Below are 14,909 nucleotides of genomic sequence, written 5' to 3'. Positions count from 1 at the left end.
TCATTAACAACCATTTGACATTCTTCTTGGGGTTCTAGCCAAAATAATTTAAGAAAAAGTAAGAGGTTTGTATTTTGTGGAAGGAATAAGAGAATTACTACCAATATTTGAATATAATGTGGTTGTCTTCTTAGATAATTCACACCAAACTAAGGAACAGTGAATAAGAGTGCTCAACAAAAAATTAATCACTTTTTCATACCTAGAAACTTTTTATACTATAGCAAGAATCAACGAGAAACATAACTTTTAAAAGATCCGAATCATGGGACCACGAGTTAGTGTAATGGCTATGTCGCTGGACTCCCATGTAGTCGACCTTGGTTTGCGTCCCGGACCTGGTGGCTTAAAACTCACGCTGGGCACATGTGCGTACGTGCCCAAGATCCTGAGAGGAGAATGAAGGAGAAGGGATTGTGGCGTGACCATCCCCCCTGTGGGGTGATTTCTTACTTTCTGTCTCTCTGTCTCTCTGTCTTTCTGGTGAGCACACGCCCTATAGCAAAAACCTCTCAAAAAAAAAAAAAAGTTCCGAATCATGACAGCAATAAAATAACCAAGAATAAACCTAATGAAAAGTTTGACAAAATCAAAACAAAGTTTCCAATATAAATCACCCTCAATTTTTTTATGCGAATAGACAAACTGATTTTAAAGTTCATTTGGAAGCAAAAAGACCACCTGAAAGAGAAAATACTGAAAAATATTTAAGAAAACTCTGTTTTTTTTTTTTTTTTTGAAGAGGTTTTGCTATAGGGCACATGCGCTCACCAGAAAGACAGAGAGACAGAGAGACAGAAAGCAAGAAATCACCCCCCAGGGGAGATGGCCACACCGCAATCCCTTCTCCTCCATTCTCCTCTTGGGATCTTGGGCACGCACACACACGCGCCTGGCGTGAGTTTAAGCCACCGGGTCTGGGACTCGAACCACGGTCGACTACATGGGAGTCTAGCGACATAGCCATTATGCTAACTGCTGGCCCCAAGAAAATTCTTAAAAATATGAGAACAGATACATACCAAAAACACTACATAAAACATCCTATATAAACTAAAGCTCATTAAAACTATTGTTTGGGCAGAGGAATAAAAAAATTCAATAGATCAATGGAAAAAGAATCCAGAAAAACACCTGGGAATTGAGCATATAATAAAGATGAAATTTCAAATTGGTGCAAATTGATATGTGAAATGAAACAATGGGTCATACAGAAGAACTACAATAAATGTTATTCCTTTTTTAAAAAAAAGAATTATTTTATTGGGGGGCCAGCAGTTAGCATAATGGCTATGTCACTGGACTCCCATGTAGTAGACCGCGATTCAGGACGCAGTGGCTTAAACTCGCACTGGGCATGTGTGCATGCATGCCTCAGATCCCAAGAGGAGAACAGAGGAGAAAGGATTATGGCATGGTCATCCCCCCTGGGGGGTGATTTCTTGCTTTCTGTCTCCCTGTCTCTCTCTGTCTTTCTGGCGAGCACATGTGCCCTTATAGCAAAAAAAATCAAAAAAAAAAAAAGTATTTTATTAACTTTATTTATTTATTTATTTTATTTTATTTTATTTTGACCAGAGGGAGACAGATTGAGAGAGAGAGGGAAAGTGAGAAAGCAAGCTGCCAGTTTGGTACTTGAACCACGGTATCCCATGTGGGAATTCAGTGCCCTTAACCACCACACCACCTGCCGGCCCCATTCCTTACTTAATCTCTACAATAAAACATTTGGTCTAAGTAAAAATTAAAGGACTTCTGTATTACATCTAAAGAAAATGGAGTGAAAGTAATACACATTCATACTTGCTTCTATTTGAAAAAAGCAAGTCTAGAAAGAGTTACAGCAATCTCTTAACAGCGGTTACTTGTAGGTAAGGAGTGGAATCGATTGAATGGAGACAGAGATGGCAGGAGACTTTGGTCTTTTTAAACCACATTATGGTTATTATTATTTTTAATTGCCAGAGGGCACATACACTCATGGGAGAGACAGAGACAGAGGAAGAGGAAGAAAGCACCCCCTTCCATTGGGAAATGGTCCCCTCTCCTTCATTTCTCCATACTATCGGGATTCTGGCCACGTGCACACATGAACCTGGCATGTTTCCCAAGCTGCTTGGGTGATTGATTTGAACCACAATCCACTGTATAGGATCTGGTTCTTTTAATTACTAGGCTACAGGATCAACCCCGCATTATAGTTATTTATTAAAATAAGTAACATTAAAAACTTGTGGGAGTCCAGTGCCCTTAACCACCATGCCACTTGCCGCCCCCCCCTTTATTTATTTTAATCTGACCAGAGAGGGACAGAGAGCGTGTGCGAGAGAGAGAGAGAGTGAGTGAGAGAGAAAGTGAGAAAGCAAGCTGCCAGGTCCAGGACTTAAACTGTGACTGGCCAAGTGAGAGTTTAGCACCCTCTATCACCACACCACCTGCAGGACCCCAGGCTTTAAATTTTTTAATGAAAATAAAACTAAATGAAAAATGGTCAGGGGCTATATCTTGCTACTTTATGGAATAGTTTTTTGCTTTAGAGCACGCACACTCACCAGAGAGAAAGAGAGACATGGAGAGAAGGAAAGTGAGAAATCACCCTCCTCTGCCCCCCCCCCAGGGGCTGGTCATACTGAAATACCTTCTCCTCCATTTTCCTCTTGGGGATTTTTGGCACACATGCATGCACATATGACCAAAATATTTTGCAAGCTGCTGGGCTGGTGACTCAAACTACAGATCCAGCACCTTAACGACCACCTCACCTGCTGACCTGAATTTATGCTAATATATTCTAAAACTAAATCAAAAAATTTTTAAAAATGGGTTAATACTTTCATAATGTTGAGATATGGACAGATATTTCAGAACAAGACATAAAACCCAGAAGTTATCAAGGAAAAGGCTGATGGAGAACATAAAAAACCTAAACTTGGGGACCAGCAGTTAGCATAATGGCTATGTCGTTGGACTCCCATGTGGTCGACCATGGTTCGAATCCCAGACCCAGTGGCTTAAACTCATGCTGGGTGCGTGTGCATGCGTGCCATGGATCCTGAGAGGAGATGGAGGAGAAGGGATTGCGATGTGGCCATCCCTCCTGGGGGTGGGGGTGATTTCTCACTTTCTGTCTCTCTTGTCTTTCCGGCGAGCACACGCGTCCTATAGGGAAAACCTCAAAAAAAAAAATTTTTAAATCTGTACATTGAAAATACATAAAAGCCAAGTGACCACTGTGAAAAAACATTTGTAAGATTTGTAACAAAGGATAATATAAAGAACATGTGAAAGGCTCCTTTAAAAATCAAAAGATACAGCACAATTGAGGAAAAATCAAAGAATATGAATAGAAGAATTTAAAAATACTTTTTTTTGGTCATCTGAATGGAAAACGTTAACGAGGCTAATACGGAGTATTGCTGAAGATGTGGAAAGACGAACACTTTCACACATATTGGTGGAAGTATAAATTGGTTCAGCCTTTGTGGAAGAAAATGAAGAACTATATATCCAACCTTTAAATGTGTACACCCTTAGACTTAGCCCAAACCTGGAAAAATGTCTTTAAGTGTCCATTGAAGCTGGACTAGTTCAATGAATCGTGGTCTGCCCTTTTTGGGGAATACTACATGGCCATGAATAAAGTGACTCTGTTTGTACTGACACGTGATGACCTCTAAGGCACATTATTAAGTAAAACAAGCAAGCTGCATTTTAATATGGACCACTTGAAACAGTTTATAGAACGACGACAACAAAAACTGAGCATGTTTTTGACAAGCATATTTACATACAAGAGACTTCAAAAAGTTTGTGGAAAAATGAAATTAAAGTGCAAGTCTATTTTGGTGCAGAATGGTTTGAAATCCTGGGGACAGCAGGTAGTATGGTGGTTAAGATGCTGGATTTCCACATGGCCAACTACTGCTTGAGTCCTGGAACTGGTGGCTTGAAAATCACTCCAGGTGTGTGTGTGTGTGTGTGTGTGTGTGTGTGTGTGTGCCCAAAATTTCAAGAGAAGAATGGAGAAGGGATTGCATGTGGACCTTGCCCCTGGGGGGTGATTTCTTGCTCTCTCTCTCTCTCTCTCTCTCTCTCTCTGGTGAGTGCACACGCTCTATAGCAAAAATTTAAAAAAAATTTTTTTGAACTTTTTTAAGACCACACACATAAACACATTTGTGTATAAATATATAGGAAAATGCTCAAAGGCTTCCACTATAAGCTAGAGATGGAGGTTACCTTTGGGGAGGAGAGTGGACAGGGAAACCATATGGATGTGGACTGTCCATTTTTATACTGGATTCTTCTGCATTGTTTTTTTTTTTTGAGAGTTTTTTTCACTCTAGGGTGCATGCGCTCGCCAGACAGACAGAGAGAGACATAGAGACAGAAAGCGAGAAATCACCCCCCAGGGGGGATGGCCACGCCGCAATCCCTTCTCCTCCATTCTCCTCTCGGGATCTTGGGCACGCACGCACACACGCCCAGCGTGAGTTTTAAGCCACCGGGTCCGGGACGCAAACCGCGGTCAACTACGTGGGAGTCCAGCGACATAGTCATTATGCTAACTGCTGGTTCCCTGCGTTGTTTTATTTTTTTACAACTCATATGTATTTCCTTTTTGATTTTCCTTTGAGTAAAAAAAAAAATGATAGACAGGTACCTCCAACAGGATAGTGACACTGTGCTCCACCCCCAAGCTCAGCTGGGCCGGATCACAGGCATGCATGTGTGTCCAGCATGTTCACAGTGGTACCATGGCATGAACCCAAGACATTCCCCATGTGGGTCCTGTTGCACTACCACTGTGCCACCACCTGAACTGCCATGTGCATTTCTTCTGACATTTTGTTACTAAAACCATTAGGCAAAAAAAAAAAAAAAATGACGGGAAAATCGATATTCACACAGACCTAGTATTCAGCTGTCACACTGCCCTACAGCTCCAAATTTACCCTTCATTTCCTGCTCTGTGATTTAAGTATTTTTCCTTTACAGTGAGCATGCTACTCAGCTGTCTCAGTAGAGGGCGCTGGAGGGACACTGCATGACGGTCCTCCTGTCAGTCAGCAGGGCGGGTGTGAGGACATCTGGTGGTGCTCCGCTCCAGCCATCCATGCAGGAAGTGCCTCACAGTCTGCCGGGATCACCTCCTCATAGCTCTCTGGACAGACCTGTACCCCAGGCTTCCTGCCCACCCGAGGATACCACTTCCTCTGCACATCAAGATGCCTGGCCCGGGAGTCTGCCCTGCCTGTGCCCTGAAGTGTTTCCATCGACTTCCACTGCCGACCGGGACCCCTAGCCACGGACTGTGGCTCCCCTCACAGACAATCCCCTGCCTGTACCAACGTCCTCATTTCCACCGCATGTGCATTCCCCAGGCCACAGTTGCAGCTTGCTGGCACCCCTACCTCCTGCACTCCAGAGGGTTGCTTCTTGGTTGCCCGATACTGTGGACTAGCCCTGACCTGGGCAAACCAGTGAACTCCTCTGCCTTCAAGTTTGTCATTCCTTGGGTACTTTCCTTCAGTCCCAGGCTATCATTTAAGATTTATTCTTCCCTTACACTCTTTTACCACTGCTTAATAATCTTTTTCTTTAAAGTTTATTCATTTATTTCTTCCATAACTAAAAAAGATGATGGACAGAAAGAGATAAAGAGGGCACTCCCAACAGGGTCTGGATCCCAGGCACCTGCAGATCCAGCATAACCAACTCTGTGGCTTACTGTGAAGTGCCGATTGAAACATGCGCTTTGAGAGTGACTTCTACGTTTCACTGGATGGCAGTACTGACTATAAAGCCTGTGGGATGGCATGGCTTCTTTAATACACACTTGAACATTTACAGAGAGAAAAAGGACAAGCTCAGGCCAACTTCCAGCTCACATCATGGTCTGAGAAGCAGAAATCTTCTATAACAGCCCTAAAGAAATCTCTTATTTCTTATAGCCACACAGCTGCCATTGCTGAAAATCCAACACAAAATTTACTTGTGTAGGTTACTGAATTACAGCAGTTGAATTCACCAACATACCATTTCGCATATGAAAGTTAGGGTACTGATCTGGCAACACTGGGATTCTGACACTTGAAAGGGTCTAATCTGGTTAGACACGGATTAAAAGACATTTTTAAAAAGGTTTTTGCCATAGGGAATGTGTGGCTGCTGGAGAGAGACAAAGTGATTGTGGTGTGGCCATCTCCCCCCCTGAGGATCCCTTCTCCTCAGTTCTCTCAGGATTCTGGGCATGTATGCACACATGCCAGGCTTGATTTTCAACCTGCCAGGTCTGGGGCTTGAATCACTATCAATGATGTGGAAGTCCAGCACCTTAGCCACCCCACAACACCTGCTGGCCCTGATAAAAAAAAAAAAAAAAAATCTTAACCCCCCCAAGTCATTTTGAGTCTCCTTTAACAGTGGAAATAATTTGCCTTCCTGTTTCTAAGATGAGTTGTCGTCTGTTTGAAAACCTGTGATAACCTCACCTGGGGTAGTAGATGTCTTGGAAGCCTCCCTATGTAAGGCTGCCCTGGTTACCACTGCTGACTGCCTTATCTACTAAGAGCAAAGACCAAAACTTCCTGGGAGCCTGCAAGTGGATTACACCGGGCTTCTTCTATTATGGAGGCAAAGGATTTGTCCTCACTGGAACAGATTCATATTCTGGATGTGGATTTGCCTTACATGCCTGTAACGTGGTGGCCAGCACCCACCTTCTGTGGATTTACAGAATGCGTTATCTTCTGTCATGCCATCCTGCAAAGCACTGCCTCTAATCACGGGACTCATTTCATAGCAAAGAAAGTGCAGCAACTGCTTAGGACCATGGCATCAACTGGCTTTACCATACATGCCCTCGCCCACAGGCAGCTGACCTAAATTTACTGACGACTCAGTTAAAGCACCAACTGGAGATAACACTCTCAAGAGGATGGGGCTCTTTCTCACAGGACACAGTTTATGCTTTTAGAGGCCACTATACAGCGTTGTCTCCTCCACAGTCAGAACACAAGGCACCTAGAAGCAAGGGGTGGCAGTGATAACGGCTCCTCTCACTTCCATACCTAGTAACCATCCTACAAAAGTGTTGCTGCTAGCCCTAATAACTTCGAGTTTGTTGACTTGAGGGTTTAGAAGAGAATATATCTACCAGAAGACACAGAATGGATTCACTAAAATATAAAACTACCACCTTGCTATTTTGGGCTCCTTATACCCCTGAATCAACAGACATAAAAATGGGGTTAATCGACTAGATGAAGCAATTATTCTAATTATAAAGGAGAAATGAGTTGCTGCTACAGAATGGAAGTAAGGAAATCTACGCAAAACTTTTCCAATGACCCAATATATATTGGATAGTCTCTCTCCTTCACATTTATTTTATACACAAATTATTGGAGGTGAACATTACTATTTAGTTTTTATGTAGCAGTGACTCAGTTTGAGGAGTAATTGATATAGTGATGCACACAATGACTGTTGAGGTTGCATGTCTTCTCATTTCCAGAAAGAGCAGTTCTTGTAAGCATAGTAGTTTCTTGTTGAGCAGAAATAAGTTATTTTGTTATGGTAAAGAAGTCCAAAAGTGTGTAGCTGGATGCATGTAGAGGCTGGGCTGAGTAGCCAAAGGGCAAACTATGCCAATTATCAATTTATTGTCTCTCAGCAACACGTTCACCCTTCAGTACACACTCTGCAGTGAGCTGGTGTTAAGCTCCGTCAGTAGAAAGTCCTGTAAGCACACTGCAGGAAGAAGCAGCTCTCCTGATGCTTCTAGAAGCTGCATGGTCACTCAGCTGGTTTTCAGGGTACCTGATGGTGTTCCACTCCAACTGGATGCCCAGCACACACAATTTCTTAATGACCTCACAGTCAGCCTTGACCCACGTCCACCTCCACATGACTCTCTACACAGACTCTGCATGTTCTGGCCTCCACTCACACTGCTTCACCCACTTCTTGGCAAGTCTGTGTACCTGGCCACCAGTTATGTCTCACCTGGGCCCCAACTGGGCCTAGGAGGGTTGCTTCCTATTGCAGTGATTGTGTTCTAACTCTGGCCAATGCTGCAGGGAGTCAAGCTCAAGTGAGTCCTGAGGTGTGTCCACTGCGGTGATAGGACTCACTGAGAACATGGTCAGACCAAAGTAGTCAGTGGGAAGCAAGTATAGGGACGGGTCTCGAGGCCTGTGGCTGTGGGGAGAGAGCATTGAAAGATGGGCTCGCAGGAGGGAACTGTGGCATGGAGAAGTTTATCCTTTCGTTAGGATGGGAGATTTGAATATACTTGAAGTCTCCTAAGTGGCATTTGGGGGCAAGAATGGTGGAAAATAATATAGATAGTGGTCTTTAAATTTTTCAGCAGCAAAGAAAGAATGCAAGCTTGTATAGATCTAATTCCCAAGACTCACCCTTGAGATAAGGGAGGTCTGGCCTAGGAATCTGCATGTAACCTACATCTAAGTGACCTCGATGCAGGGGTCCTAGGAACACTGTGGCTGAGGGTGGATATGGGGATTGGCATGGTTTCTGAAGAGGCAGGGAGATAGGGACATGGCTGCAGAGGGGCATATCTCAGTGGGTTAGGAAAGACAGCAGGCAGGTTTAGAAGGGAGAAGCTTAGGCCCTCCCATGTGGTGACTTCCAATTATCTGCATGAAGTGAATACATGAGGAAGCATGAGGTGAAGTCAGCTGTGGGAAGAGGAGGGCAAGGAGATTTCAATAACTAGTACAAGCTGAATATCCCTCCTTCAAAATACTTGGGAGCAGAGGTGTTTCAGATTTTGCACTGTGGACTATTTGCTTATAATACATAATGAGGTATCTTGAGGATGGGACCTGAGTCTAAACAATATTCATTCATTCATTCATTCATTCATTACATTTTAAAAGTTTTGCTCAAGTGTGCATGTGCTTGCCAGAGAAAGAGTGAAAGGGAAAGTGAGAAAGCACCTCCTGTGGGGGATGGTCACACTTCAATCCCTTTTCTTTCATTTCTCCTTTCAGGATTTTGGGCACACACACCTGTGCCTGGTGCATTTCCCGAGTTGTGAGGCCAGGACTCAAACTATGCAGCTGACTATGTGGGATCCACTAGGCCACTTAGCCACTAGGCTATGTGCTGGCCAACTTATTTTCTTTATTCGTGATAGAGAGCATGCATATGCACAGACACGAGTGAGAAAGGGAGGAGAGCACCCTCCACAGGGTCTGGTCACACAGCAGTCCCCTTCCTCTGGTCCTCCTGCCCATCAGATCTTGGGTATTTGTCCCCTGTATGTTTCAGGCCAATGGAAACTGTGGTTGCTATGTAGGATCCAGCTTGCGTAGTGCATTGCCACTGTACCACCAGCTGATCCCTTTCTCATAATTTGAAGCCTAAACCCCACATCACCCTTGATTCCTTGCTCTTCCTCCTTCCCACCAATGGCAATCATTTCAGCTTCCTTTCATTTTACCTCCTAAATCTCTGACCAGCCCTTTCTCTCCACCCTCATCATCACCACTTCAGAGTTTACCACGCTCAACTTATCCCTGGTCCGTTCCATCAGGCTCCTAACCAGTTTCCCCTGCTTCCATTCTTGCTTGCCCCTTCCAACTTGTTCTCCCTATTACTTCCAATTTTCTCAGGGTGTGACCCCTAAGAGAAGGGCATCAACTTCATCTCGTGTCCTCCCCATCATGCCCGTGGCACTCCGTCACTCTGGCTCTCTTAATTTAGGTCACAGGGAGTGCCTCAGTCTTTCCTGCCTTAGGACTGGCATATGCTCGTCTCCTTACCACTCCTTACACCTGAGTCTTCTCAGCCCCTCGATGAGGGCTGTGATATACTCCCTGAGGTTATATATTCCTCTCTCTCCTTTATAGTGATTACGATCAAATAAATTCTAAGCGGTTATCACTGTTTAGCTTGCTGGCTGTAAGCTCTAGGGAGGCAGGCAGAGTCCATGTCTGATTTATTGGTTGATACATGCTTACCCTGGCAAAAGATTGGGCCAAATTAATTCATAAGATTAACTCCAGTTGCCTTTTTAGTATAAAAATGGCTAGATATCTGATGTCCCATAAAACGTGCTCATGGTTCCTCTCCTTGCCTTCCCAAATTCAGTGAGTTCTCTAGAACACTACTTCCAATGTAAAAATATCCTGTCCTGCAGAAAGGAGTCAGAATGCAATGTCTGACAACTACTTATCATTCATTCACTTACTCGAACACGTATTAAGTCCTGGCTTTCCGTAAGGCTATGTATGCATATAACTAAAATCAAGCACCTTGGGACCAACAGATAGTATAATGATTACATCACTGGACTCCCATGTAGTTGATCATGGTCTGAGTCCTGGACCCAGCAGCTTAAAACTCAAGCTGGTTGCATGTGTGTGAGTGCCCAAGATCCCAAGAGGAGAATGGAGAAGGGATTGCAGTGTGGCCGTTCTCCCTGGGGGGGAAGGGATGATTTCTCACGTTCTGTCTCTCTGGAGAGCACACATGCCCTATAGTCAAAGCCTTTCTGGGGCCAGCAGGTGGTGTGATGGTTAAGGGTGCTGGACTTCCACATAGTCGACCACAGTTCAAGTACCGGACCTGGCAGCTTGCTTTCTCATTTTCCTCTCTCTCTGGTCAAATTAAAAATTTAAATAAATAAATAAGCAAATAAATAAAGTTAAATCAAATAATTGTTTTAAAAACTCTTTGAAAACAAAACAAAACAAAACAAAAAACCAAGCACCTACCATAAAGCACTTTTACTCTGGTGTAGAAGCTAGGATATACTTTAATATTCTCTCAAAAAAAACCCTATGCTTTAGCACAGGTCTAGAACCAATCATTTGGGTTCAAACACTGGCTCCACCACTTATAAGCTTTGTAACCTGGCTATTAGCTGTGTAAATGGGCCTTTCTATGCCTTAGCTTCCTCATCAGTAAGATGGCGCTAATAAAGACACCTACCTTATGGGGTTGAGAGTACACAAAGTACTTAAAAGAGTGTCTAGTGCATAAGAAAGGCTCAATATCTGTTAACAACTTAGAACATAAATATCCTCTATAGCAAGGCTTAGACACTAATCCTTTCTGTCAGTACAGCACAGGTAAGGTTAGCCATTCAACTCCTGTCTATGGCATTCCCTCAACACATTCTTTTAAAACTGTATTGGTGTCAGGACCAGTGGGTGGCATGATGGTTAATGTGCTGGACACTCGCACATGGCCGACCATGGTTCGAGTCCCAGACCTGGTGTCTTGCTCTCACTTTTCCTCTCTCTCTCTCTCTGTGGTCAAATTAAAATAAATTAATGAATAAATAAAATAATTCTTAAAAAAAAAAAAACTGTATTGATGTACCAACAAAGCTAAGACTTCATATGAAAATAGGAGCTCTGTGATAATGAGGTCACTCTCTGACTTAACAAGCTGGTAGGCAAGATGCTGGCAAGTGGCGTGGAATTTAAAGGCACTGGACTCCCACATGACTGACCATGGTTCAAGTCCCGGACCTGGTGGCTTGCTTTCTCATCTTCCTTATCTCTCTCTAGTCAAATTAAAAAATAACAACAACAAATGGAATTTAAAAAATAATTCTTTTATTTATTTTTTGGAGAGGTTTTTGCTATAGGGCATGTGCACTTGCCAGAAAGAGAGAGACAGAGAGATAAAAAGTGAGAAATCACCCCCTGGGTCGATGGCCACACTGCAATCCCTTCTCCTCCATTCTCCTCTTGGGATCTTGGGCATGCATGCACACACGCCTGGTGTGAGTTTAAGCCACTTGGTCTGGAATTCAAACTGCAATCGACTACATGGGAGTTCAGCAACATAGATATTATGCCATCTGTTGGTCCCAAAAAATGCATTTTCAAAAGCAATACAAGTAAAGTTAGTATTTTAAAAAGTGAATCCTGGAGACCTGGAGATGGTGTAATGGTTACATTGCTGGATAACCGCATGGCTAACTGCAGTTCAAGTCCTGGACCTGGCAGCTTGATAGTCACATCAGGTACGTGGCATGCATCCCCAAAATCCAGAGACGGTAATGGAGGAGAAGGGATTGCGGCGTGGCCATTCCCTCAGAGGTGATTTCTTGCTTTCTGTCTCTCTGTCTCTCTGTCAAGCACATGTGCCCTACAGCAAAAATCTCTCAAGTAAAAATAACTAAATGATATGGTTAGCTTTGTCAGCTGATATCCCTTCTCCAGAGAAACAACTGAAATAATTATTTCTTACTGATTTTTATTTGTTGCAATTTTTCACATTGTATAGGCATAATTCTAAGAGAAGAATCATAAACAACAAATGCAAAAGATCTCTGAAAATTGCCGCAATACATCTGTCCATCTAGAAAGTCATACTATGTATCAAAAATTACATTTACCTTTTTTTTTTTTTTTTGTCATAGGGCACATATGCTCACCAAGAGACAGAGAGAGAAAGAGAGAGAGAAAAAAAGAAATCACTCCCAGGGAGATGATCACACCACAATCCCTTTTCCACCATTCTCCTGCTGGGATTTTGGGCACACATGCACACCTGCCTCGCGTGAGTTTCAAGCCACTGGGTCTGAACTCCAACGGTGGTTGGTCATATGGAATCTAGTGCGGTAACCACAATGCCACCTGCTGGCCCCCACATTTAAGTTTTTTGTTTTTGGTTTTTTTTTTAAGAGGATTTTCGCTATAGGGCGCGTGCGCTCGCCAGACAGAGAGAGACATAGAGACAGAAAGCGAGAAATCCCCCCCCAGGGGGGATGGTCACGCCGCAATCCCTTCTCCTCCCTTCTCTTCTCGGGATCTTGGGCACGCACGCACACACGCCCCGCACACACACGCGCCAAGCGTGAGTTCTAAGCCACCGGGTCCGGGACATGAACGGCGGTCAACTACGTGGGAGTCCAGCGACATAGCCATTAGCTAACTGCTGGTTCCCTACATTTAAGTTTTAATATACCAATGAGAATAGAACATATGCAGACTCCCTAACACAAATGACTCTTATTGAAATAAGACACCAATGCAATGTCTTTGTGATCTTTATCTGAAATCAGTAAAATATTTTTTTAAAAAAACTTTATTAGAAGATTATTACAAAGTAAGCACTGTCCTAAAGATGCACTGAAGACAAAAAGAAACAAAATACATACTCTCAACCCTCAAAGGATCTGGTTTAGCAGAAGAAACGTCTACCAATATTGCCTTACTGTGCCATACACAACAGACCCTAACACTGGGCCTGTGAGGACCAAAGGATTCAATTTGGGGAGCATCAGGGAAGGCTCCAGAGAGAACCCTTGGGCTAAGACCTGAAGGATGAGCAAGAATTCTTCAGTGAAATAAAGATGCAAACACAGCGCCCACAGAAAGAACTGTAGGGTAGGATGGCATAACATAGCAAGTCACGAAATATGCTGTGCTGGGACCCTGTAACTCTGCAGGTGGGAAACGATTTGGGTAGAACAGCAGCAGATGAGGATGGACCAATAGGGGTGAACTTATAGACAGATGTCCCACCAAGAGTATTGTTATACCTAATATTTAGTTTTACATGCTGTGAAGAATTGTTACACTTGATATACTGTTTAATGGCTAAGTTAGTAGTTTGCTGTGAAGAAAATGTTTGATTGTAACACTGCTTGCTGAGAGCATACCTGACTCCATTTTGCAGTATATTCAGCCGGACATTAGTCATGTTCCTGGAAATTCGACATTCAGCCAACACCCTAGTGCTTATCGCTGATAGCAGACTAGCCATATGCTGACCGATAACATGAGGGACATAAGCATGGTCTATGCTTCACCCCTCCTCATGACTGGCAAAAATATCCCACTTTGTTCTGACCCAAATCCCATAGACTTTCATGTGAAAATATTCTGTTTTGTCAAGTCACCATGAGCCTGTCAAAATTAGACATAAAAAGAGGAGCCTGAGCCCAGCTCGCTCTGTCCTCCGCTTGGGCCAGATCCCACCTCGCTGCATCTGAGACCTCTCTGTCAGGTTTGCACACTGACTCCTCCTCGCCCAGACCGCCCTATGCTCAGCTGTCTTTGATGCTCCATTGTCAGCAGCTAGCTCCGACCTCTGTATTCTAGGATCACGGGATGGACTTTTCCTCCTCATTTGGCATGGGTCATCTTGTGACCACCGCCACCATCGTACTCTAAGATCTTGGAGGAGCTCATCTCTGGCTCACAGCCTATACCTCATAGACACCCCGCACTCAGCCTCCCTCTCGCCCTTGCGGACTGCACTCCCCGTCGCAGGGTCAGCATAGGATGCTCTGTGCTACTCATCCCATCGGTGACTTGTAAGTCCCTTTTTTCCCTGTGTGATTAAAGTAACTTGAAAGGCAAACCTGAGCTCTGTCTTTCCGTGGGCTAGAGCACAGATTGGGTGTAAGTGCTTGGGCAGCTGACAAAAGTGAATCGAACCTTTACTAAGTTGTGCTTAAACTCTCCCTCTCTCTCGCTCTCCTTCCAAAACTCCTCCTTGTTGCTGTTCTGCACTGACAAGTATGGACTTTATCCCAAGAAGGGAAGCTACAGAACAAGCTTAATCAGGGTTACAAAGTGATTGGTTGACACTTTAGAAAGATCCGTGGGTTAAGGACTCTATAACCCTCTGAACCAGCGGTCCCTGCTTGCGCTGCCCTGGGATTCACTGACGACTCGCCCCTTCTTCTAGCCTTGGCCAACACTGCTACCGCGCCTGCCATGCGACCCCGCCCCCCTCGGAGCGGCCCTGTGGTCTGACTTCAGCAGCACTTTCCGGCAGGAGACTGGGCACTCGCTGTCACCCGGGGGCGGCCCCCCTCAACGTGATCTGAGCATCCGTCCGGGGGCCGACAGCCCTGGGCTGCAGGGTGACTGTCGTGCTGGCCCCGGCTCCCTGCCCACTGGCGGCTA

At 44.2% G+C, this 14,909-nt stretch overlaps 1 long non-coding RNA gene across 1 annotated transcript; it reads left to right on the top strand.

Annotated features, from left to right (window-relative positions):
* The first annotated feature begins 13,899 nt into the window (after positions 1–13,899).
* LOC114005217 (uncharacterized) lies at positions 13,900–14,903 on the top strand. Its single transcript, XR_003547093.1, has 3 exons — positions 13,900–14,001; positions 14,097–14,311; positions 14,689–14,903. It is a non-coding gene; the product is annotated as an uncharacterized LOC114005217 (long non-coding RNA).
* The last annotated feature ends 6 nt before the right edge of the window (positions 14,904–14,909 follow it).

Source organism: Tupaia chinensis, unplaced genomic scaffold (genome assembly GCF_000334495.1).
Source record: "Tupaia chinensis unplaced genomic scaffold, TupChi_1.0 Scaffold143574_1, whole genome shotgun sequence".
Classification (NCBI taxonomy): Eukaryota; Metazoa; Chordata; class Mammalia; order Scandentia; family Tupaiidae; genus Tupaia; species Tupaia belangeri.
This window is presented reverse-complemented; position numbering and strand designations above follow the sequence as displayed.